Source organism: Chanodichthys erythropterus, chromosome 19 (assembly GCF_024489055.1).
Source record: "Chanodichthys erythropterus isolate Z2021 chromosome 19, ASM2448905v1, whole genome shotgun sequence".
Lineage (NCBI taxonomy): Eukaryota > Metazoa > Chordata > Actinopteri > Cypriniformes > Xenocyprididae > Chanodichthys > Chanodichthys erythropterus.
The window spans coordinates 10,700,475-10,725,229 of record NC_090239.1 but is presented as its reverse complement, the minus strand read 5'-3'; positions in this window follow the sequence as shown (position 1 = coordinate 10,725,229).

Sequence of the window (24,755 nt, the reverse complement as noted above, 5' to 3'; positions counted from 1 at the left end):
TTAGATAATTGAAATTGCAATGTTGCAAAATAAATAAAGTCATCAAGATGGATCATGACTTCTAGGCCTCTGCGGAAATTAAGTTGGTCAAGGTAACCTAATTGCAGACTCATCCAAAAAGAACTTCACCCTCAGGCTGCTGGGTGACAGAATGCATTGAGGATCCAGGTAGATCCTGGAAAAGGACACCCTGGAGCTAAATATGATGAAAGATAAAAACAGAGAATCCAGTTGGATTGGTATGAAGTGTAGAGTATGTGCTAGTTAATGTTGGAGGGAAAATTGTCCTTAATTAGCTTGGAGCTGGGAAAAGGTTAGCGTCATGTATCACTGCACAGGGCAGTGAGACATACTTTTAATTGGAGATAGAAAAGCTCTGACCAGAACACTAGGGCTGTACATTTACCCAGAATTCTGATAATATCATGTAATTGGTGAGAAATCTGTCATGGAAAACTCTTGCTCATATTCTAGAAGGCTTGCACTTTAAAGGAAGATTAATTAAGTTACGGCTTCATTCTCTAATTGTGTATACTGAGATAATGAGTTGAAAGTTGAAGCAATTATTCCCTTCTCGTTCTCTCGCACTCTCTATTTTTTCTTTTCTTTTCTGGCACCCGATATTTTTTATGTCTGTGAGTAGTTTGAGGTCAGATGGAAATAGAGAAGTTACATCTCACTGACTTTAAAGTAAATTGAATTGTGTTAAATTAATGAACCAATAGCGATTGTGTTACCTTTCCCTCACAATCAAACACTCGATAGAAAAGTGTTGATAGGAAGATCAACCTCGTAGCCCTCTTCATTACAGTTTTAGCTTGCCACAAAGCATGGTTCACAGAAATTGAACTGATGCTAAATCATGAGTTGGTTAATTGTACTTTCTGGCAGGGGACTAATAAATATTGATATGAATTATTCAGACCATATGTATATCTTTGATTGCTCATTATGGGCAGTGAATGTACTACGCAATGTTAAATCGAGCTTCTACAAATGGCAGAGCAGAGACCATACATAGACTTGAAACCTGCTAATGGAAGTCATTATTATGAAATTATGCTTTGAAATAACATAAATCATTATAGATTGTTTCAAATTGGCACCAGCTCAGCCATGAATAACCGTGTTCATGCAGAGCTCAACTGAAAGGGTACAACAGATGGGGGGCGGGGGGGATGGGGATGGTCAGAGACTAGGGTAAAGGTATATGATGTATAGTAATGGGAAAAAATGGTTTTTAAGAGATGAACTAGGCATGATTTGAGCCTGCCATAAGTATTCCCATATACACACAAGACCGGATATGTACTGTAGATAACACTGTAGATAATTCAATTCTCATAATTGAATTTCAAATAAATTCATTTTTTTTTTTCTAATTTTCTGTTCATCAAACAATCCCGAAAAAAAGTTTCCACAGAAACCTGTCTTCAACATTCAAATCTCATTCCAAACATTTTAAAATTCAACTTCATCACAGGAATAAATTAGATTTTAAAATACGTTAAAAAAGAAAAGTTACTAAATTAAATAGTACTGTGTTTACTGTATTGGTGATCAAATAAATGCAGCCTTGGTGAGCATAAGAGACTTCTGTCAAAAATAGTAACATGCATTTTTGCATATTTGATATTTGCATTTATATCACAAAGTTAATTGTACCATGTAAATTGAGTTGAGTTTTATTAATAAGGCATAATATATAAACACAACACTGTGCTATTATAAACTGAATTGCAGTGGCTTAGTGAAGATGAATGAATGAAGATGATGAATTATTGTGCAAAAAGGCTATGCAGCTGTTAAGTGAATTCTTCTCTTGTGTGTCTTGAGGTGTGTGTACAGTTATGTGTTAGTCAGGATTAATATTTGAACAAAATGTTTTTATATTATTGTTTTTCAGCAGGATTTGTCCAGGAAGAGAGTCATGAGTCTGAATATTACATTATTGGGTTTTGTAGTTGTGTTTTAATAGGATGAACACACATAGTTTGTCGATTTGTATATTGCAAAGTCATATCACTGGAAAAATCATGCATCATAATTTCCTATGTAGATAAATTGTTCAGCAAGCAGAAAAGTCCCGATTCAAATTTTAGCATGACTACTACAGTAGTAGCCTACCGGTAAGTTGCTCCCCACTGCTGTTCATTTGGAGTTGGAGTTCTGGCTCCAGCTTGTTATCCTGCTTTTGCACTGTTCAATTGCAGTACAGATCCAAGCATTGAATACCAATGGGCGTAATTCTTTTTACCTGAGTTTCAACTGGCAATGCAATTGGATGAGGTTGATTCCAACAATCACATGGCTGTTTGCACTCAGCAGGATGACAGTGGGCAAGCTTGATGAAATTAAAAAAGTCAATGTAGGCGCTACGATGTTGAATTTGTGGAGCTGAGCTGAAAATGGGCCAAGCGCAGGAAAAGAAAGAGGAGGGGGGAAAAGCAGAGCATGAACTAAATCAAGCCCCTTAATTGGCTTGTTAAGACATGAAAGAGTCGACTGAGTGGGGTGGCCTTGAAGGAAAAGTATAAAAGGGTTGGAACAAGAGAGCAACAGACGGGAAGGAGGATAATGCAAGAGAGCGGAGGGAAAGAATAAAAAGCTGAAGTTAAGTTGACCGACAACTTTGTTTAATTTGGCCATTTTTACGGAGTGATTGGGAAGCCAGAACTGTTTGCAGGGGAATGAGATTGTGGCATGCACCAGGGCAGTCTGATGAAGCCATTACGGGCCTCCTACTCTCGCACTCAATCATTGTGACACATCAATAGGTGCGTTAGATGGTCATTCCTCAAAAGGCAACCGACCCACCTCACCTACAGTACTAATCGTTCCAATCATTCAGTGAGAAGCCAGGAACCTCCAGCCTCTGTACCAGTGACCCCTTTCCAATGTTGCCTAAATCCAGCCACCTTTTTTAGCAAAGCTAGTGTAATTCTTAATGCTTCAACTAGTTGGGAATACAATCCGCAATGTGGAATGGATTCCCGACACTTCCTGGAAGATTTACCTCAAAACTATAGCTGTTTGATGGGTTGATGTGATGGAGAGCATCGGATTAAGCAATCTCAGATGTTTACCAAGCAGAGTGATACTTCTATACCTTCTCATTTGGTTTTAGGTTTTCACCATTTCCCTGGGTTCATTCAGATTAATAGGCTCTTCCAGTCCAGAAATAAAAGATTTAAAGAGTGAGAAGCATTTCTACTGAATTGAAGGCAATACTCTTTGCTGTGTTTAGACTGTGCTGTTGTCAGTAGAGTTTCACAATGCGCTTCCTTTCAGCAGCACAGCAATCAGATTACACTGTGGTTCCCCTGCTAATATTCCCGCTTTGGCTCTGTCATTTTTCTCTGTCTCTGGCAAGGCGTATGGTCTGGCAAATAAGAATTCCATGTGTACTTTGGGTTTTTATAAAACACCTGGTAACTGATGGATTAATTTTCCTTGTGTTTAGGGATACACAATATATTGGCCCTATATCATAAAATAGCATGCATATATATGTGCATGCTATTTTATGATATAGGGCCAATATGTTTTTAATATAAGTTTTTAATGTATCAGTCAATATTGGATCTCAAAATCAATATACATTTTTCATATTGTACATTATAATATTGTGATGATTACATTTTAAACCATAGATTTTTTTGTTTGTTTGTTTATTTTTGTTTTTTTGTTTTTTGTATATTAGCCTTTTTGGTGATATTTGTTTTATTAGCTGTATATTATTTACACACTATTTTTAAGAAATCCTCAATGGTGAAATCATGACTAGAAAAAATATTCTGCAGGTGTATATGAAATGTTTTAACTAATCATCTTGTAATGAATGTCATTTCAGTTCTACTTTGAGTGTGAATTATCATATGCAGTAAAAGACAACAATACTCAAGTACTGTAAAAAGGTTTTGCTACTAACTCAACTGACTGGCTTCTCTCCTGTATGATTTCCCTCTGTTCAGACCTTACTGTACATGATTTATGAGCTTCTACAACTTTAGACCTCCTAACTGAACTCCTTTCCACAAACTGATCATAGAAATAAAAACAGTATAAATAAAAATGGTAACACTTTACAATAAGGTCTCATTTATTAACATTAATGTATTAACCAACATCAACTAACAATGAGCAATATATTTGCTACAGTATTTATTAATCTTTGTTTATTTTATTAACTAACATATATGTTAGTTAATAAAAAGTCATTAATTTTTAGTTCATAGTTTACAGTGCATTAACTAATGTTAACAAATGAAACCTTGCTGTTTGTGCTTAATAAGATTAAGAGAAAACTGTTATTCGTTTTCATGTCAGTCATGCAAATAAGACCACATTTTTCTTTGATACAGAGCTGAGAGATGGTTACAACTACACTGCCCAGCCTAAAATAGCTTTCATATTGAGAGATATCTGTATTCATCAGGGAGCCGCTTTCAAAATGCGGGGTATTGAGATCGCGTTTGAATACGCGCTTATGTTTACTTTCACTTTCAACGACCGTGCGTAACTCTGTAAATATGGAGCGGCGGCATCCGTTATCCAACTGAATTAAATGTTTTTTATTTAAATACAAAGCAAAATGACAGTGGAGGCGTAATGTATACGTAGCCGTGGCATATTCTTTCCTAATCATCCTAACACTCTGTCATGGCAACATCACGAGACTACTTTTCGCCTCGACGAGAAACTCGTCACAGTTTAGTCTCGCGAGATCTCGTGACACGAGATCTCGTCACACCCCTATTAGCCAGTATTGAATATTTATTTGTACGTGCTCATTTCCATTATTTTTACATTTAGATGACTTTTCCTGTCACCCAACACTCACTTAAAGTTAATCTTTAAAAAAAAAAAAATAATAATAATAATTTAATAAAACTGTTAGATGTAATCTTTAGCAAATATCAAAATGAATATCCATTTTTCATACTGTACATTAGACTTGTGCCGATATTCGGTAATGTGATAAATCGCGATAATGAATATGCACAATATTGTAATCGTCGGCACTTCAGAATACCGTAAATAATCATTTATTACCAATTATTAATTTTTTATAAGGCAATTAAGAATACTTTACCCATCAATCGTATAAAATGCACAACACCGCTGTATTCTGCGTCAAAAGGGCACACGCTCAGATGTAAACAATCCCAACGTGCACGAGAAGCACATGGCGGAACCAGTGAAGGAGACGAGCTGAATGAAAGTGCGCCTTCACTCTCTGACAGCAGAGGGCGCTGATGGAACAGCAGCGTGCAGCGGTTACCACGGAAACCGTGCAAACAAAGTAACTGCGCTTGTGAAGTTTTTAAAATGCTTCAAACAGCCATTCATTTTTTAGTAATCTCAGTGTTGTTCATCACATCACCAAATACTGAATACTTAAAAAAGACTTAAAAGGATATTTATTTTCAAACCTAAACATTTTTATATTTTAATCTGGAATGCCCTAATGATTAGAAATGTTCTGATTATTTGTTATTGTTCAGTAAAACTTTGAAAACATACAGCTTCGTTAGTTAACGTGTTAATTCATTATCACTAAACTGACAATAAAAATACTTATAAAGTATTAATTATTATTAATTAATGTTAATTTCTTAGTTACTATTTATAACATTACTAAAATCAAAATAACTTATTTAATGGACCTGAGATAAAACTAACAATGATCAGTTGTGTTTCTAAACTAACATTAACAAAAAATAATAGTTCACTTTCTGTAACAAATGTAGCTATTGCTCAATCTTAGTTAATGCATTAAATAGAGTAAAGTGTTATCTGTTGTTCTTTATAGCCTAATTCTTTTGCATTTTAATCTGTTTGAAAATTTCAGTCAGAGTTGTTTTTGTTTTATTACAAAAAGAGTTCTTAAACCTGTTAAACTATGACAAAAATGGTTTTGCAACTTATTTTAATATTGTGATAATACCGTATACCGTGATAAAAGCTTCATCAATTAATCGCAACATGAAAATTTGATACCGTCACATGCCTACTGTACATTATAATGCTGTGATGCCTAAATTCACTTTTAATATTTAAAGCTACTGATTTTAGTTTTTATTTAGACAGAAATATATATATATCAGCAAGTTGTTGGTAATTGGCTGATTTTAGAGGATTTTTTTATTTTTTTTATCTTGATCAGCCAGTATTGGGTATTTAATTGTGCATGCTCATTTCCATTCTTTTTATATTTAGATTTTTTTCCTTGTCATCTTACATTCACTTGAAGGTAATCTTTATAAATGCCAATAATATAATAACACTGTTAGGTGTAATAATAAGCAAACCTCAAATTGAATATCCATTTTTCATATATTTTATTATAATGTTGTGATGCCTAAATTAACTTGTTGCATTTAAAACGACTGAATTTAGTTTTCAGTCATAGAATGTTAATATCGGTTGAGAATAATTATCAGCTTGTTGGTATTGGCAGGAGATCAGTGCTTGTGTTAAGAATCAGCAGAGTTCAAAGTTCACAGTTGAATCTGTGTGTGAATGCCTGAGCCGCTCAGAGGTGACATAACATAATTTCTCAGTCAGGCTCTATAGCTGGCGAGGGTACGTCATTGTGCCCAACTTCAGCACTCCACATAACCGGATTCTTTAGCTACACCTCAGCAGGGGGGTGGGGGGAAAGGATGAGAATCCTAGGAAGCGACGTGCTCGGTACAGTTGCTTTTGTAGGGCTGCCTCCAGCCACCCACTGCAGTAATCAAACTAAGCCAACCTGACCCACTTTGCTGCCACTATCCCAGGCTCGATTCCTCTCTCTCTCATCCATGTTTCCTTTGCTACCTACCCTTTTTTTTCATGACTCCCTGCCAGGCTGCCCACTCTCCACCTTGTCCACTGTTCTGTATCCACACACATACGCTCCTTGGTATAAATGCCGAAATCTCCGGCTCTACACATCGCCGCTGCTCCATAGGCAAGCCGAGTAGGAGGTGCTAACAGAAGGAGAATGCAACATCAACCCTGCACGCCTGACAGGTCTCTCTCCCACAGAGGAAGGATGAATTAGATGGAGGGTGCTACAATAGCCAAGCTGATTCGCACATGGCCCTCTGGGTTTTACTCCCACTGGCCTCTGCTTTCCTGCCTCTGAGCCCCATGCTGCTCTACTCCCACTGCAGCCACCGGGGTGAGGATCATTACCTCTGACAAGAGCTTCTCCATGAGTAATCACCAGTGTGGGAAACCCAACAAACACCCATTTCAATTCTGCCTTTGCTCAGTTGAGAATCCTCTGCATCATATGCATGGCATCTCTGTTTCCTGCCTGTACTGTTAAAGGAAATGCTCACCTGAAAATGAAAATTCTGTCTCATCATTCTACGTACTCATCTTCATGCCGTATTCTGTTATGTGGAACGCACGGATACTGTTCTCCATACAATGACTTTTCATACTGAAGGGATGTGCAAAACTGTATTTTCAAAATTATATAGTTTGTGGGTTGCCTGAATGAGTTGTCTAATGGTTCTTAAGGGGACAGTTCGCCCAAATATGAAAATTTTGTCACATTGTTCCAAACCTGTAGGCCATTTTGGTTTTGTTTTTTGTTTTGTTTTGTTTTGTTTCAAGGCCAAAAGCAGTCAAAACATTATTCTTATATTCTTTTGTGTTTCCACAGAAGAAAGTCATACAGGTTTCTCATACAGAGATGAATGAGGTGAGTAAATGATGACATAATTTTCATTTTTGGATGAACTATCCCATTAAGGAAGTCTTTAAAGGGGTGGTTCAGTGTTTTTTTTCTAGGCTTGATTGTGTTTTTGGGGCACAGTTTAAAGGTGCCCTAGAACTTCTTTTTAAAAGATGTAATATAAGTCTAAGGTGTCCCCTGAATGTGTCTGTGATGTTTCAGCTCAAAATATCCCATAGATTTTTTTTTTATTCATTTTTTTAACTGCCTATTTTGGGGCATCATTAACTGTGCACCTATATATAGGTTGCGGCCCCTTTAATTCTCGTGCTCCCCCGCCCCCAGAGCTCACGCTTCCTTGAACAGCATAAACACAGTTCACACAGCTAATATAACCCTCAAAATGGATCTTTACAAGATGTTCGTTGTGCAACATGTCTAATTGCTTAAGTACAGTGTTTATTTGGATGTTTACATTTGATTCTGAATTAGTTTGATAGTGCTCCATGGCTAAAGCTTTACACATTACACACTGTTGGAGAGATTTATAAAGAATGAAGTTGTGTTTATGAATTATACAGACTGCAAGTGTTTAAAAATGAAAATAGCGATGACTCTTGTCTCCGTGAATAGAGTAAGAAATGATGGTAACTTTAACCACATTTAACAGTACATTAGCAACATGCTAACGAAACATTTAGAAAGACAATTCACAAATATATCATGAATCATGTCAGTTATTATGGCTCCAATTTTCACTATTGTTCTTGCTTGCTTACCTGATGATTCAGCTGTGAACAGATCCAGACATTCTGCCCTTGTCTAATGCAGTGAACATGGGCTGGCATATGCAAATATTGGGGGCGTACACCCCGACTGTTAAGTAACAGTCTGTGTTATGTTGAGATTTGCCTGTTCTTCGAAGGTGTTTTAAACAAATGAGATTTATACAAGAAGGAAACAATGGAGTTTGAAACTCAGTGTATGTCTTTTCCATGTACTGAACTCTTGTTATCCAACTATGCCAATATAAATTCAATATTTAATTCTAGGGCCCTTTAACATGTCTTAATGCTTCGTTTTTTAAAAAAAGCTGTATTTTTCATATATTTTACCTATATTCTACACCTCTGTTTCCATTGTCATATGAACGACTCGTTTGACTTCCTGATTCTATGAAGCCACTCCCTCCAAAATATGCAATGTGCTCAGATTGGTTAGCAGGTTGGTAGCGGGTCCAGTGTACCGTGATTCACCGAAGCGTCCGGAAACGGCACGCCCCATATCATTCGTAGTTACGCGCTTAGGTAAAAATGTAAATAGTATCGTCTATATTGCTGTATCAAATTGAGCCCGAATCAGACCCAGATGAAGAGGGTCAGGCTGAACCTTGCAATCACAGCTTTTAAAGGACATTTATGAATGGTATTTTATTTTGTATTTGTGTCAAAGTGTTTAGATATGCTGTCACTGCTGTTTGTTAGCTTTCAATATACAGTTTTATCCTGATTAAAGCTTTACTGTAGCGGAATACATGACTGAGTAGTCGCATTTTTGTAAAGGTAGCGTTTAATTTATAGCATGAACAACTGTTTGTCTATGAACAAAGACGTTTGTTGGTGTTTGTAGAATTTAGCTAACTGGCTAGCGAAGCAAAATCAAATTGATCTTTGTACATGTCCTTGATGTAACCAAAAATAGCAACAGAACTATACGTTTAAAAGACATGTACAAACAATAAAACGTACTTACAGTTTGAAGCCAATAAACAGCAGCTTCTGCTTTTAAAGTGGGAACTGCTTCTTTCAGTAATAGCCTTTGTGCAAATCCAGCATTGAACTCGTGTAGATTCTGGAAGCTGTCTTTAGCATCCAGTGTAGAAAATACCACAGATTATATTGGGTTCTATTATCTTTTGACGCGTCACGTCATGCTGCGTCGCTCGCGTCTGGTGTAAACAACTCTTCCGCTTCCATTATGCTGCGCGACATGGCCTTGGCCACTTTGTTACGTGTTCCTGGGGGCATGTTTTGCAGGGTTTATGATGTCACCAACCTGAAAAGAAGCTTGTTGTAGTCCAAACCTGTCATTTTTGTAGGTTTTAAACTGCCATAACTTTAAAAGACAATATCTCAGTTTGCATTGAACTTTCAGTGCTGTAAACTTGCAGATACTGTTTATGCTCAAGCAGCAACATTACACACTAACTAAAGTTAAAAAAGTGAAATCGCATTGAACCACCCCTTTAATAATTAAGCTGATTTTAATGGGACACATTTCTTAGGTGCATTTATATCAAGCCTGTTGTTAACTTTAAGACTCAAGTCAGCTGGACTAGTGCAGGGGTCTGAAGATATGTTTCTAATAGTACAAGTTTTTGTATAGATCTTTTTCAACAGCAGTTCATAGTGACCGTCATGTGCCGACCACCATATGATAACACCATTGAAGTCCCATAAAAGTAGTTCGTATGACTTGTATGACTAATCCAAGTCTTATGAAACCCATATAATAGTTTTGTGAGGAACAGATTGAAATTTCACATCCACGATCCTCCATTCCACATTTAAACTGACTTGACACGTTTTCATTACATGTGAGAACCAATGGTGTTTGAAACCAATGATGAGTCATTTGTGATTCTGAACTAAGACTTGGATGAGATTTCAGAGCCGTTTCAAAGAGTGTCATAATGGTTGAACACCTTTCGTTTGACCTAATGATATAATACACAGCTGTGAGGAGTATTGAGGCCCGCGCCAGCTATTCTGCTATGACAATTTGACATGACCCCTCATTAATGCATTAGTGATAATGCTCACAGTCAGCCTCTCAGACTGGCTTTCTCTTCCGCTCTGCTTAGAAGCAGCTCAGTGATAATATTGGAATATCAAAACCTTTGCTCTAACATAAAATGATGCTATTACCCATAGGAAAACAGCGAGAACCAAGGCAATGGAAAAAAAAAATAAATAAAAAAAAAACACTACCGGTTAAAGTGATTTTCTCTGAGATTCAATAAGTTGTAAATCAGTGAGCACCCTTCCTGCGATTACAGCATTATTTACTCGGAGAGGCCAAGTCTCCTTTGCTGTCCTGTGCCTCTTAAACAATGAAACAGGAGAACCGCCTGGACTTTATGAACATAAAACAAGTTAGCCGACACAGTCGTTTCGCATTCCTACTATTGCAGCTGTCAGGGAAAGCAAATCAAAACTGTGAATGGCTTTTTGTTGTTGTATTTTTTTTCTTTCTTTCTCTCTCTTTCTCTCTCTCACTCTCTCTCTCACTCACTCTCTCTCTCACTCACTCAGTATGACTTCAAGCACAGGGTTCATTTGTTCTTTCTCTCTGTCACTGCTGCCAACTGCTCTTTTCTAAATAATGCACTTTCCACTATAATGGCCACAGTAATACCCAGCCACAGAAATATTATCCTCTGTAATTTTTTCCCTCATTTTTCAATGAAACAGCATTTTTTTTTTCTCCTTCCCAATCTCAGGCAACGCATTTAGCTTAATGAGTAGGGCTGATAAAAATAACGGCTCTCACAAAATCGCCAATGCAACATGTTAAAAAATCGTTCTAATTACTATGTGACCTGACATGAAATATTTCTAGACCAGATGAGATCAAAACAACTCCCTGCTGAGCTCCTCGGTCGGCTTAAGCTGTTCTGTTTCTTTCATCCATTTTCAACTTCTTTTCTTTGTGTTCTTCTCTTTTCTCTCCATATTTATTTATTTACAAAATGCTCATGTGGCCATGTGAAATCATGCCAGTACTCTTAGGGGTATAAATTCTTGCTTGTAAAAAAAAAAAAAAAATAGTTCACCCAAAAATATTTTTTTGTCATTATTATTTACTTACCTCTCACCCTTGAATAAGAAATGTGTGTATAATTATATAACTTTTTATTAACTCTATGAATTGTCATTGTATGTAAAAAGCAGCATAAAAAAAACTCTTCTCTGCATAGAGGTTTGGAACATCACAAGGGTGAGTAAATGATGACAGAAAATTTCATTATTGGCAGCAGCATTCCTTTAAGCTGACAACTGCATGCCGCAGGACAGAATTAGTACAGGTCCACAAAACCGACACCTTTGGATGCAGGAAGTAACTTTAAACCACCTGCTCTGTAAATAGGCCTACAGATTTACAAGTCTAAATACCCAACAAGGTCTTTCTTCATAGTTGCATCATTAAATTCATGAACCTCCTTAAAAAATATTTGAGGCATTTCTGTCAAATGCCAAATTAAAGAATTATTACTGAGACAGATACTTCCAGTAGGCAGTGGGAAGCTGTAGCCTTGTGCCAGAAACAGAATTCAGTCCTTTAGATGCTGCTTGTTTGAATCCCCCACGCTCTGGAGGAAGGCCAAGCAGAAGGATCTGCCTGGCATGAGCGAGGTGCTATTAATCGCCTGTTCAATATGAACTCACGATCCCATGCTGAGATGTTTGAATAAGGGAGACCTTGTCATAGATTAGCATACTAACTGACATATGCGCCATATCTGGGATGTAAACATCAGCGCTATACTGTTACAGTTCATCATGATCTAATGCAGTTTAGCGAAGTTTGTGAAACGTTCCCTCTCTGATGTAAGATCTTTTATCTTCTTCTAGTCGTACTAGGAATGTGCTTTGAAATCGTATTGTAAACATTGTCACGTGAATCCGACAGAGTAACGAAACGCCACTAAACGGCCATCTGTATGCAGGCGTTCTTTGCCAAATTTGATAATTTCACCAAGACTGGATAGATTAGTGAGACTTAGCTATGTGGGTGGACTTCAAATGGCATTGATGAAAACAATGGCTCATGTTTTCAGGCTTTTTAAGTTGGGCTCCATGTTTCTACATGCCACCTGACATGTCCTTCACTGCTCTCCCATCTGCGTCGTCACTCACATGCACGCGTCCTCGCTTCTTCATCCCCCAGCTTCTGCCACCAAATAAAAAGCTTGTCCCAGAGGTTGTCAGAGCATGAGAACTTATAGCCACCCACGTTCAGCTCGGTCCACAACCCGCACTCTCATTCCTGCTGTTTCACATGCTTTATCACTTTTTCATCCTCCTCCCCAGCTTTCACCCTCAGACAGTAAATCAGGTGATATGAGATTGTTGTCATCCTGGAATTACCAGACAACAGTCTGTACTGTCCATGTGATATGAGACATGCAAAGATGGGAAAGGTTATGCGATTAAATGCCAGTTTTTTTTTGTGTGCCTATCGCCAGCACAAATAAACAATAAACCATTTTTCTTTTTTTACTGTAAAAATAAATCACTTAAAGATTTCAATGACCTATAGAAAAGTCTATATATAAGACACAAGATTTTATGGCTTTATTTTATATTACCGTTTGAAAGTTTTGGGCCAGTAATATTTAAGAAATTAATACTTTTATTCAGCAAGGACACATTAAACTGATCAAAAGTGACAGTAAAGACATTTATAATATTACCAAAGAATAATATTTTAAATGTATGCTGTTCTTTTGAACTTTCTATCAGTCAAATAATCCTAAAAAAATGTATTACTTTTTCCACAGCACTGTTTTCAACATTGAGTGTGGACAGTTTAATTTAAATTATAATAACATTTCAAAATATTACTGTTGTTAATGCATTTTTTTTTTTTTTTTTTTTTTTTTTTTATACTTGATTTTAACATGGTTTAAAGCTTGACCAACAGGGGACCTGAAAAATGTCCCCTCTTGGCTCGGTGATCCCCTGTTGGTGAAAATGCAAGGACACCATGGTCCCCTGTTAGATAGGTAGACACGTACACACACACACACACACACACACACACACACACACACACACACACACACACACACACACACGTTTCAGAAGGATGTTAACACTGAGGAAGGTCCTGCTTGACCAAAACTTTTTAATTGCACTGAGCACTTTATTTTTATAATAATAAATAATAAAAGAGGATTGCTAGTATCTCAGCATATATATATATATTTTTTAGATACATAGAAAATTAATTGCAAGTATTGCATTTTTTTTACTCTTTTGGAGGAATAAATTTGAACGTTTTGACATATTTTCATTGCAGTGTCTGAAGGAATTTTGCTCTGTATGTGAACATATCTTTAAAAGCAACACATTCCTGGTTTGTTGTTGTTAAGCCCTACTCACTACTGAGCAGTGGTTGTATATGAGACAAAAAATGGTTGGAAAACATAAATATTGAGAAAAGTTACATATAGCCATTTAAAATGTGCAAATGAAGGAGATGGAAGCAAAAATCCAATTGAACTGCGAGTCGTGACTCTCCCCAGTTTGGAAGATGAATGAGCTGTGTTATTGTTGCATTATTTGGACAGGGTGATGAAGGAGGCTGTGACCTGCAGAGGGGAAAGTAAAATATAAGTGACTGATTCCTGCTTCGAGAGAGAAAAAGAGCAAGAGACAGAGAGAGAGCGCCTGTTTGCTGGTGAGTTACATTTGAGCGCTGTACCCTGCATTGCATCCGTTCTGTCTTATGTCTGAGACATAATCCCGTTTTCAGCACAAAATCATTTAGCTCTTTGGCACCATGTATGTCATTAACCTGCCTGGGGTCGGGCTGCCTCTCCATTCTAATTCACTCTTCTGTTCCATCACCTAAGCTTCAGCGCCACTGTTATATATCAGCCAGACAGAGCCCAATCATCTAGCCGCCTGCTGTCTCTCTGATTATTGTTGACCAGCAAAACACTTGACCTGCAAACGGCAGCACTATGAGAGTAATCTACCTTGACATCTTTGTATCTAATGGCGTAGCAGGATCGATGGCCCGCGCGCACACCCTGTGGGCACGGGAGGCTGATTCCACCTTTAAAGCGCGTGGCCAGCGCTGGCTGTCTGAGCCACTCCGACACACAGGCACATAACTCATTTAATTAGTCATAGTCAGGGACTCCTCTGGACCCTAGGGATTCAGAGTGTCCACTGCTCAGGTGCTGGCAGGAGAGGATACAGAACAAAATGTTTGCAGGCAGTTTGACACCTGGCACTGGAAAAAAATTGACAGCTTTCAATGTCCGGCAAATAAAAAAATAAAAAAATAAAAAATAATAGGGGGTTTCAGTTTAAACTAACCCATTTTACAAATTTGTTGTTAAACTCAGCAATGATTGACATATAAGGTCATGTCTGACTGTCTCACACTTCTGAAATGTATTTATTGTTTATTCGTTTTATTTTTCCCTGGAAATGTATTTCAACATAAAATAAAAAAAAATAAAAAAAATATATATATATATATATATATATATATAATATTGTATTTGTTATAAAATTTTGTAAAAAATAATGTAATTGTAATTAAATTGTTTAATAATTATTATTATAATACTATAGTATTTATAATACTTTTACAGTAATAAATGATAACATTACATGCAGATATATAACTTAAAATAAAAATATTAAGAAAAACTACATGGAATTAAGTGAAATAAAATGTTTTTAGTTTTAGTTAAAAATAACCCTACCATGTGATTTATTTATTTATGTATTGCCATATTTTATCTTTGCAGGCTAACATTGAAATCATTTTTCATTTTCACATTTGCTCAACTTGACACATTCATGAGAGTTTACTGAAGTAGCAAATTCGAATCAAATTATTCGTGAGTCATATTTTTCAGTTAAGCATTTGACCCAGTTCACTCAGACTGATCCATTTCTCAAGTTCAACTCACTGACTCTAGAAAACAACCAGTACATTATTCAAAATATCTCCTATTGATTTCCACACACATGAAAGTTTTTGAACTTAGGTTCATTTTTGGGTAAACTATTCCTGTAAGCAGTAGCGTTGAAACAAAGCAATTGATGGGTTTTAGAAAGGTGCTCAAATAAGCCGAGGAACATTTCATCAAGCTGCAGACAGCAGAGCCACAGTTTGGAAAAAAAAAAAAAGTTCAATGTATTGATGCGAGGCACAGGAGAGGCTTCCCAGGAAAAAGTGGTGCGTCAGCTGCAGGTTTGATGTCCAGGCTCTTGCCCAAGGGGAGGCAGGTTGGCACCCAGAGATATTGACATGGGGACAGATCATTAGCCCTCTCTATCCACCCTGCCTCGATCCCACGTCTCTGTTAAAGGTGCCAGTGTGCTGTTAAGGTGCCAGAAGCTTCGCCTGTTAGGCATAACAGGTAGGAAGACCACGATTCCCGATTGTTCCAGCCATTAAACTGCCATTGTGAGCATGACAAGAAGTGCAATTATTTCTTAATATGACACTGCATTTAATGGGATGGTGGAGTTCAGAATTTCTTATGTGTTGCTGTTTCTCTGTAGGCACATGAAATATGATTACACGTTAGCGAAAATGAGATATTGCGTAGAAATACAGGAGTTTATTGATTTAGAGTAGGCAGACTCGCCGCAAGATGGAAAAAATAGCTGTGATTTTGGTGGTGTAATGATAATTGCAGCTTGAGGTGGAGATAAAGTTTCTCAGACAGGCCAACTGAAACAGTCTTACCTGGATTTCTCCCAAGAACAGAAATTATGTGATAATAACTTGAAGAATCTACTTTCAGTATTGTGTATGCTTTTGCAAAAAAAAACTAAAAAAACTAAAAAAACTAACGCTGCCTTGTAGTGAGCTGTTAGTACAGCGGTATTTCTGTAGAGGGATGTTTCTTAAGCTATGGGTGCTTTTATATCCCAAGAGTTGATTTTTGGTTTAAAATAGCAGATTTTAACAGATTTCTTTTTCTGTTAGATGTAGGTCATATGAACTTCTGTCTGGAAACTTGATTTGTTTTAGCAACCTTTCAAATTCCTTTTATGCAGAATCTATTATTTTACCCTTGTCTCAGACATTTTCAGTCTTAAATCATTTTAAAACTCAAAGTAATATAAAGAAATTTTAAAATAATCAGAAACCATTTTAATATGTATTGTTTAAATGTATATTCAGTTATTTAATTATTGTTTAATATTTATTGATTATATGATGTTCTTTTGTTATATTATATTATATACATGTAAAAAAATTCAGAATATTTTGTATTATGTCAATTGACCCTTCGCAAAGACCTCCCCCCCCCCCCCAGTTACTGTTGCTTTGTCCGACAAGCGCTTGCGTTTGGCGCTGTCACGCAACACGCAGTGAAAAATATATTGCAGAGTAAAGAGGATACTGACAACACATCGACAAACAAGACAAAGCAGGTTACTTATGTTATTAAGCAAAGTCCCAGCTTTCAAACTGTGTAGTTTTTTAAGAAATTCAAACAATAAAAAGCGTTTTGTTGCTCTTTAATGTGTCGTGACAGATTGTTGTAGCGTCTCGGCTCAAGAGGCTCATGAACCGATCATCTCTTACTACTAGTTCATTTATAGCACCAATTAAACATGAATGAACATGAGAAGCAATGTTGTTTCAAACGCGGAAAGACGTCAATACACACCATTTTTCAAGTTTAAGTCCACCGAGGTTAATATTCTAACTCCTGATTACTTTGTCGGACAAAATGGCAGATTCGGCGATATGATTGGATAGATCGCTTGTCAATCAAACTCCCGGCGAAGGGTCAATTCCAGTCTAGCTGCAATTTCATCAAATTATTTGAAAACTGAAATTTAAAATTATTATATTTGATCAAAGGCACTTTTTTGTGAGTTTACACAAATAAAAGTAGACCCTTTACAGTTTTGAGTGATGTATTACTGTTGAAATATTCTGTTGTATTAATCTGCATAAACAAAAATGAGAGAGTATTTTAAATAGTCTCCACTGTTATCAGCAAAAAATGCAAGTGATTGCGCCGGCACCTCCATGTCTTGCAGTAAGCACACTTAATACTTCAGCTTCCACTCTCCGCACAAACACTTGGATATACACCTATTATTTAGGTTAACATATGAGCGAGGAGCCATGTAAAGTTGCTACTATTTACATGTTTCAAATGATAAGCCATATTTGAGGTTGATGAATGATAGGCAAGCGTTTGGATTTCCTGCCCGACATACTGTAATTACCACAAGGACTTGCCATTAATGATCTGTCCCTCATGAACGTTTTTTTTTTTTTACTGCGACTAACCGACTAATACAATTTTTGTTCAACTAAGCCTGTTCTAGTTGACTAACAGTTAGTTGAATATTAGGGCACAGTCCTTGTCAAAACACAATTAAAAAACTGATTTGATAAAAGTGACAGACTTTTGTGACAAAAATGACAGAATTCTCCTGTCATACATATATGTCCACTATTGCATAGTGCAGTGTAAGTAGACAACTTAAATTAATTAGTGTGCACGTAGTTGGGAAAACAAAACACCCAGAGAATGTTTTGAACAAAATTTAGGTTAAACTGAATGACAATTAAAGTGTATATGTCTACATATGACTTGCCTGAATTGAAGAAAAGGTTCATATGGTTGAGCGTTTGAGCGGCGGGTGCCTTGTCCTTCAGCTCAACCTTTGGATTCTGCTCTTCATTCTGGGACTTTTCTCCATTGGCTCATTAGAGTGAGCCATAGTCCTCTAGCACCGGGAATGGGACATCTGTCACTTTACATTTAAACAGAAGATCCTCACCGCACACTCACCTAAGAGACAAACAATCCATCCTTATTTACCCAACACAATTGCAATTGGATTGGATTTTGGCTATGGAGGTGAGCGCTTTTCAATTTGAATCAAAACCTTAAATAGTGTTTTTATTCTCTTCCATTGCAGCTTTGGAAGTCATGAATAGAGCTCGGGCTGGCTAAACACAAATGACCTTGTGCTTATATTGAAATAACGGGTGATACAAGGAATTTAGTTAAATTAATTGTCCTCTGCGAGGTCACGATGAATTTGAAAGAGCTCATCTAAGCAAATGTTCTCCTCTGAGCTTGATTTGATCTTTTGCTATATCCTCACCAGCTGTAAACAGACTTCTACAAAAGCTGTAGTGTTTTCGGAATAGAAATGCGATTGTGGATAACTCCAGTGACCCGAGTGCATGGGATCTTGTGCCATGGGCATGATGCATAACCGGCCACATCATCTTTCATGAACACATATCCAGCTCGCCGCTTTAGCATGTCAAACCATCAGGGAGTAGAGTAGACACATGGACAAAACGATAAATTGATGTGCTTCAGTATTGACATGTTTTTCCCAAATGTCAGTTTATGGTCTAGAGGTCATCGTGTATCCTCTTAAAATGCAAAGCTTGCTGCTAAATAAAGATGAATGGTGTAAGGTGGCACGTTGCCTTGCGGATTGATCCATTTGCCGACCCCATATGTGTAGGCCAGCCCACGGGGTCCGTACCCCTCAACACCTTCCTCTAATCCTGCCTGGCACTGCCTGATAAGTACATTCTATTACCTATGGTACAATGTGAATGCTTGCATATTCTTTGCTTCTCTCTGTGTTCAGCTGTTGTTTTGGAAGGTAAAACCAGAGGGATGGATTGTCCTAATGCCAGAATGAGCCAAAAGGAATGAAAGACAATAAATATCCAATGACAAGGAAAGTAAATATTAATTTGTATAAGAGTTCAATCACATATTGGCCTTCTGTGATTTTTTTATTTATTTATTTATTTTTTTTAATGAACTTCTAAGTAGGGAGGGAGCACAAACTGCATTTGCTAATCTTGTCAGGTTGATTTTTTTTTTTTTTTTTTACAATTCAGGTTTGGCATAGTTGGAATTGTTTTTTTTTTAATCACTCTCAAGGCTTGAAAACGCAGAGCTGGCTAGCTGATTGATAATGATCAATTCTGAGTAACTTTTACATTTTCACAGATTTACCGCATCTTTTCGAATGCAATATTTGTAATATTTTATATTATTATAATCACTGTAACATTTTTTTTGTTGTTTTTTGTATTACTGTTTTGACATTTTTGGATCAAAATGTGCTTAGAGGGTTCACCCAAAAATGAAAATTCTGTCATTAATTACACACCTGTAAGACCTTCCGTTCATTTTTGGAACACAAATTAAGATATTTTTGATAAAATCCGATGGCTCAGTGAGGCCTCCATTGCCAGCAAGAAAATTAACACTTTCAGATGCCCAAGCTACTAAAGACATATGTAAAACAGTTCATGTGACTGCAGTGGTTCAACCTTAACCCTTTAACACGTACGATCACACCGGTGTGATAAGTCTTGGCTGGCCCCAGGAGCGTACGATCACACCGGTGTGATTAGAACGTTCATGTGCTTGCGCCCTTTTGCTGGCGCTAAACCAGAGATGGATGCGCGCAGTGCTTTTCATATATTGCATATATGCAGTGTTTTCAACCAAATAATGTTTATTGTAGATTTCAGACATTTAAATACACACGAGTACTAACAAAACAATATATTTAGAGTTTGTAAAATACACAATGATGTCTATAGAAGCGGAAATAACAACCCTTTCCATTATAATTAGACGACACGTTTTATTCATATCAGATACACATTGTGAAAGTAACTTTAAAGCTTACTCTATTCTTCCCCAGTTCACCGACTCACTTTCATATATTTCGGGAGAAGTGGATAAATTCACGTGTTGTAAATCCAACAGATCCGATTCTCTGTGTGGCGCAATCTAACATGGCGGCGCCCATCGCGTATATGGCTCAACTAACATGATCGTTATAAAGGTGTTTAAACTGCAAAACACATCCACTTGCACATATTTGTCGATCGGAATATTAGATATTTCATGCTATAGTTAACAAATTTGTAAATATTTTGAATAAAAAAGGAAAAATTAAATGAAAGCAGATCATCATTCATACAGCGATGCGGTGTGTCACATAACAAGCAATGACGCGTCACCATGGAAACCATAAAGTGATACGTTCTAAATAACGGTCGCTTCAAAAAACTCATGCTGGGGGGTCAGCCAGAATATTTAAAACTTACGTGCGAAAGGGTTAATGTTATGAAGCAACGAGAATACTTTTTGTGCACCAAAAAAAACTAAATAACGACTTTATTCAACAATATCTAGTGATGGGTGATTTCAAAACACTGCTTCATGAAGCTTCGAAGGCATACATGCTCTGAACCACTGGTTCGAAAGTGTTAATTATCTTGCTGTCAATAGAGGCCTCACTGAGCCATCGGATTTCATCAAAAATATCTTAATTTGTGTTCCGAAGATGATCAAAGGTCTTACATGTGTGGAACGACATGAGGGTAATTAATGACAGAATTATTATTTTTGGATGAACCCTTTAACTGTCACAAAAATGCCACAATGAAAAAAAAAATGTTTCCCTCTTTGGATTATGGTTGAAATGTGGCTTAGACTTGATCTTATCTTGCTTTCATTCACATTTTTAGAGTTCAAGAGTTCTGTAAACAGCCATTGTGTATTCACACATACTGATGCAAAACACATGCCTCTCTATGCGTACTGACGTTTCAGGCATTTCACTGATGTTTATGGCCGTAAGCCCTTCTTGCTCTTTCTGTGGATAAAGTGAAGAGTTGAACAGCACGTGTCGATTTAACATTGTCTTATGTTTATACCAATGATTCTTCTCTTGCTGATTCTCCTTTGCTCTCAGCACATGATCTTTTCCATCAAATTGGGAAATTTTGAAAAAAGTGATTCTCAACCACAGCACACACTTCAATATATCTCTCTATATCAATAGATCACTTTGACAACAGTAGATATTGGATTTCACATGTTTTGTTATGTGCCTGTATCTGTAGCACATGTATGATTTTCTTTTAGAGGTTTTCTGCCTGACGCAAGTCTAGAATCAGCCTTTGGCGCAAACACTGAACACGATCGTACGTTTGAGTTATTGAATGATTTTTCATATTAAAAATTAAATATGCATGATGGTTAAGCTGAATTGGAGCTCACGATTATTCACAAAAATAATAATATATTTCATTTAGTTGGTATCGTGTTTTCATATTTTGCTTCCCAGGGAAGACGGTATTTTGTACCGTAACAAAATTCATTGCTAAAACAAGGCTGGAAAGAGTCAAAGTTCACGTCTCCTGTACCACAGGCTACACCAGTGACTCTGTATCTACCAGCAAAGAGAGTCATGTTTCTTGCTCCAAGGTTGCCATGGAAACTATACTGGCAAAACAGCACCAAATGAGTAATGTCCCCATATGCTTTTTGTGCTATTGAGGGGGAAAAAAAATATTTTAATTGCCCAGAATTAAGGAGAGGAGGGAGAAAATGTGCTAGTTCTGCTCTCCATAAGCTCATTATTTATTTATTTCGATTTTATTTTTTTCTCGATAAAGCTTTGTGTGATGAAAGACCATCTGTCATGTCTTAGCTGTCTTTCCTTTTCAGTTTGCTTGACTTTTTAATTCCGATTTCCCTCACTCATCAAGCGCCTGGACTTGCGATAATGAGACTGTCTTAATTAATAACAACGCACCCACCTAGCTCGTCTCAGAGCAATAGGAAAGACGGCCCCCTCTATTAGGCAGGACGTACATGCTGCCCCTGACCAAATTACAGTCATTTCATTTGCTCTCCTCCTCATCACTTATGTAAAGATTCCCACCCCGGGTGGAGGTGTTGGGACAGTGTGGGCGTCAGAATAGCTGCCGAGGGAGATAAAACAAGAAAACAACACTGAGAGGCAAATAAAACCAGACAAAGGGCTTTGACAAAAGCTTATGTATATATGTTTGGTAAAGGAGGTGGTTCTATTTTGGATGGCGTGTGTGTGTGTGTTTATTTTGCACATGTGGGGGAGATTTATATTGCAGTTTAACCGAGCACTGCACGCACAAAGGCGCATTCTCTGATTTTCACTTTCACACCCACGTACGTGCAAACACACACAACGTAAGATTCGGTGGGGAAGCCGGTGGGAGCGGCAGCCCTGTTTCAGAGGGGGTGGAAGGGTGGGACTGCGGCCGGTGCGAGTGATTCTAAGGCAGCTGATGAATGGTGCCACTGATGGGTCATTTGTCCCGGTGATAGAGTTAGCCACTGCCCTTTGGGAGGAAGAATAAAATAAAGAAAGCTGGAGAGGAGCGTGACGGATCGGCCAACGGTAACAGAATAAGTGGCTGCCTCACACATGGCTACCGGATCCGACCTTCCTCTAATTGGACATTCTCGGGGAGCAAGAGGGCAGAGAGTGTGTCTCACATAACACAGAGACAGGCTGGACATGGTGACAGAGAAAAAGGCATTGGGTTTACAAAGGGAGGGATGCACATCAAAGATTTCACATCAAAGCACACAAAGGGATTAGGCTTTCTGAACTGTGGTTTTGGCCTCAAAAAAGTGTAGTGAAGAAATGAAGTATTTTATTTTGAGGGGATATCAATTTAACATGTTAATTTAGTGTGTTTAATTAATATCGTAATAAAAATGAACGTAGTGGTACTGTGAGCATATTGCATGCATTTTATATATATATATATATATATATATATATATATATATATATATATATATATATATATATATATATATATATATATATATATATATATATATATATATATATATATATATAATGGTATAGAATTTGAAACAATTAAATATTATATAAAGCAAGAGTATTTAATAATAATAATCATGTCAGGTAAATACTAAGTACCATTTTTTCCCCTCACACAATTGCAAATTTTCTGAGCAATTTCATAATTTGTGCATTCTCTATGAATCTCATATGTTGCATTTCACAGCAAATAAATCAAGCATGCATCATGTTAATGCACTGAGGTGTCAAACTGTGATGCAGGTCATTGGAGAACAAAAGTGTTTTGGAATTGTTTCTAATAACAAGTCATCACCTCATCATGTGCATAATCAAAACTAAGTGAGACTGGCAAGCTGGCAAAGTTCAACTTGCTTTAAATAACAGCACTTTGGAATCCCTCTGATGCGGCAAAAAGATGCAATCCTCAGAAAACTAATAGTATAATAAATAAAAATATAAATATTTAAAAAATGTTGAAATAATGTAAATCTATGACTTTAACCAACGCATACTTTCGATTAACAATCTTGGATAGTTACAGTGGGTCTACTTCCAGTAGGTCTGTCTTTTACAATTTATATGTTCGTAAAAAAGAAAATTCCCTATGGTGAAGATGAAATACTTCTGAGTGCATTTCAAACTGCCAAAGTCATGTGATTTCAGTAAACGAGGCTTCGTTTTGAAATTTCAATAGTTCACCACTGAGGGGCGTGATATTTTGGCAGTTTGATTTGTGCTCTGAACCTCTGATTCGAAACAAACGATTTGTAAAGCTTCGAAGCTTCATGAAGCAATGTTTTGAAATCCATTACTACATATTATTGAATAAAGTCATTATTTTGGGGTTTTTTTTGGCATGCAAAAAGTATTCTCGTCACTTCATAACATTTAAGGTTGAACTACTGTAATCATACGTCTTTATAGGTTTCTGGGCATTGAAAGTGTTGTGTACATTGTCTTGCTGGCAATGCAGGCCTCACTGAGCCATCAGATTTGATCAAAAATATCTTAATTTGTGTTCCGAAGATGATCAAAATGTCTTACGGGTGTGGAACGACATGAGGGTGAGTAATTAATTAATTTTTGGGTGAACTAACCATTTAAGGTATGACTTTTCATTTGATTTAGTCTAGTTGGTTTTGTATCAAATACAATGTGATTTACAAAGTCAGATTTACAACAGCATGTTTTACCGTTTGGGTGAGTGATTCGCGGAAAGCTATTCCTGTGCATGAAATCCCCCATGTGCCAGCAAACCAATGAGAATGCGGAACAATGATGATGATGCATAATAACAGAGCATAAGTGGATCCGTTTTCCCGAAACCCTTTGTAACCGGCACAGATTTAAAGGAAATTGCAGTAGTTTGGCAAATAAATAAATGACAGACAGTTACTTAAGTATACCAAAATGTCATTATGTAAGCTTTGTTACACCTCAAATAACAAGGGCATTTATAGTAATTTATAGTGTTAATTTGCGAGTCCACAAACACGTTCTCTCAAATGGCTTGGGTATGCGGAGCATTCGCAGCTTATATGGACTGCACGCCATGTAGTAAAAGTTCACAGTTAATTCATTTTTATTATTCCAATAGTGTCTGTGTTCACTGCAGAATACGGATGTCAGTC